A 3,358-nucleotide genomic window follows, 5' to 3' on the forward strand; every position below is an offset into this window, starting at 1 on the left:
CAAGGCCAAACCCCTCTGCCTCTGAACGGAGAAAACGCAAATGTGCGAGACACCAAGTTTACAGGCAATGGGCAATGACTGCTCATTTATTTGTAAGAAAGAACGTTTGCACTTATTTTTGAGCCAAAAAGATCGCTGGCTGCTATTACACATATGAAAATGTGATATCTCATTTAAAATGTGGCAGAAGCTACTGACAGAAGCAAAACTAACCCCAGAAAATACTGCGTAGAGAGTGTCTGTTTTCCAAATATGAATGAGGTCACCCTTGGATGTGATCGGTGTGTCATTAAAATGAAAGATTTCCCTAGGCAGAAAGCCATTAAGCCTGAATTAATGCCACAAATATCTAACAGCTACTTCAGGTGAATAATTCTGATTAAAATATTGCTGTAGTTTTCTCAAAACACACTCCATGAATATGAGCCTGGAAATTAAGGATGCAATGTTTAGCACATACTAACGTGTTTACGCGTGATCCAGTGGAGAATTTGCCGCGGGTTTCGTTATTTGGCGCCGAGCCCCTGGCAGGGAGCGGAGGTACCGCTGGTGCCACAGGGACAGTCCCGGCTCGGTGGGATGCGAGGGCTGGGATTTAATTTCCTCCTCTGCCTAAGAGAACTTCAACCTGCAGCTCCCGTCTCCCAGGAGGCTGCTGCCTAATGAGGCAGGAAGGAAATTTCTCTCAGTCCATCCTATTAAAGCCCTATCGCTTTGTACGGAACCATTAAGTAGTAATTGAGCCAGAAAGCAGGTGGGGGGATGCTGTGGCTAGTCGGGTCCTCAGCCTGCCTCCAAGCAATGTTTAATTTTCTCCCGTTAAGTAGCCATTAGAGTGGGGACTTGGCCCCAGGCCTGCTCACTGGAGGCGTGTGAAATGATGTCCCTTGATGGCACATCCAGGGACACAGGGGGACACAGCACGGAGACTGTCACCCTCATAGCATCATTTTGGTTGGAAAAGACCTTCAAGGTCATGGAGTCCAACCATAACCCAGCCCTGGCACTGCCCCGTGTCCTGAGAACCTCATGTCCGTCTGTCCAGCCCCTCCAGGGATGGTGACCCCAGCACTGCCCTGGGCAGCCTGTTCCAATGCCCCACAGCCCTTGGGGGAAGAAATTGTTCCCCACATCCAACCTCAGCCTCCCCTGGCGCAACTCGAGGCCGTTTCCTCTGCTCCTGGCGCTTGTTCCTGGGGAGCAGAGCCCGACCCCCCCGTCTCGCTGGGCTGAAAGGCGGCAGCAGGGAGGCGCGTGAAGTTCTGTTGAGGAAAGATGCTCAGAAAAAGTCCACGAGACCTCCCAGGCAGCACTGCCCCCATCGCCACCCAATTATCACATGGTATTTATTGATACCTTTATTTCTGTAAGCAGCAAGTGCATTTAAAGTAGGATTTGGCTCACAGTCAAAGGAAGGGTGATCTTGATTTTTAAAGAGAACGCTCATTTTACTGCCAGGTTAGAGATACAATTACATCTGTGAAAGAAAAATGAGAAAAAAACAATACAGGTAACTACATTTCGCCATTGCCATCCCAAAGGAAGATAAACATCCTCATTCGCTGCCAAGGGAGTAACTCGATGTTCCTGGGTTTGCCAGCCTCCCTTGTCCCGCTGTGAGTTATTTCTCCTGTGGCTCACGCGTTGTTTCAAGCGTGACCTGCAGATAGCGAGATCAAACTCCTGTTCCCATTTCATGCTTTCTATTCAAGACTGCCATTTCTAACGCTTTTACTTTATTTTCCAGAACTCTAATTGAGTTTGCAAAATATTATTCTTCCTCTGAGTTGAGACCAAAAAGACAATAATCTCTCTGATCAATGCCTCTGAGGTTTTCAGGAGAACATGTGCTGAAATCCCAAGGCGGTTTTATGGTGTGAATTCAAGACACTTTTTATTTTTAATAAGAAAGCTATATGACTTCCAATATTCATAAAGCATTGTTTCTATATAGGATTTTGAAGCACAATTTGCCCTTCTTGCAGATGGAGATTGGAAGCATAGATTACAGGGAAAAAAAAAAACCTCAAAACAATTGATAGGATAATGCTAGTAACAGAAGTTTTAATTTTAAAAAGGAGATCATTTGAAGGGCAAAGATAAATTGTATTGACAAAGAAAATTGAGTTTTACTAAAATGATGCCTGCATTTACCATAAAAGTCTTACTATGAAGAAGCTAGAAGAAATGATTAGAGCAGATGTGATCAAAATTGTTCCTGCAGTTTGGCGAGGTGGCAGATCTTTATCTGACACATAAAACATTGTTAAGAATCAAAAGCAAATATTACCAAAACCATCACTCTTCCTCCACAGGTGAATACACAATCCGATTTTAGCATCCGTGTGCAGATACAGAAATGTCCTTTAGAATTTGATTTACTCTATCTGGGACAAGGATGCTTCTCAATTAAGCACTCAGTTAAGGACCCTGTCTTAATATAATGACCACAGTGGTGATACAGAAGTCAAAACATTTTGTGTCACACAACCAGTTCACTCAGTCTTCTAGAAAGTGATTTTTATTCAAAAGTAAATCAAAAGATTGGCTAACCCACCTTCTCTCTACTCTTAAAAGGTAGACATATCACCTGGGGGAAAAAAAAAAAACGTACCTTAGCCTTCCTCTTCCATCGCAAATGAGTTTTCTTAGCTTAATTGACTTAATGTGTTTTTATGCCCTTCGTGTTTTCAACAACCAGTCACAATGAAACCACTTCTGGCCTGAAATTAATGGTAAGTCACACGTAATGAAAAATCTCTACTTCAGACACTCCCACAATGAATGAAACAGCTTCACTGAGAAGGATATAGAAGTAATAAACTTGTAATAAATGTCACCAAGATGTGAGCCCTTTATTGGAAAAAAACTCATGTACTGCTCTTAACAAGTGAAGCTGTCAGTTATATAAATGATGATGTGCATTGAGGGAAAGTAAGCTATAAATCCTTTATTTCTGAAATGAAATTTTATCAAACATGAAGAAATAGGTTGACAAAATTAATTCTCTTGTAATGACAAATATAGATACATCTGGATAACAGCGTTCTGAATTCAGAGCAAAAAGGACTTTCCCAAGTATTTTCTTGCCTCAGAAGTTCTTTCCATCCCAAAGTGCCTGTGTCCTTTTGATCATCCTCACCCCCAAACTGAAAACAGGTCCGGAATATGATTTTTACAGTCGCTGACTGGTACTGAGCTGAGACTGAGATTCTTTCGGGGTCCGTAGCTGTAGAAAGAGACTCAAATTCAGTGTCAAGGTTTAGACTCTGTTCCATGTGTTTTCCAGCTTTACTGATCTTACTCATCTTTTTAAATTTGAAGCAGACTGGTTCATCTAAATAAGAAGCAAAACACG

The sequence above is a fragment of the Caloenas nicobarica genome, chromosome 6 (genome assembly GCF_036013445.1).
Source record: "Caloenas nicobarica isolate bCalNic1 chromosome 6, bCalNic1.hap1, whole genome shotgun sequence".
Lineage (NCBI taxonomy): Eukaryota > Metazoa > Chordata > Aves > Columbiformes > Columbidae > Caloenas > Caloenas nicobarica.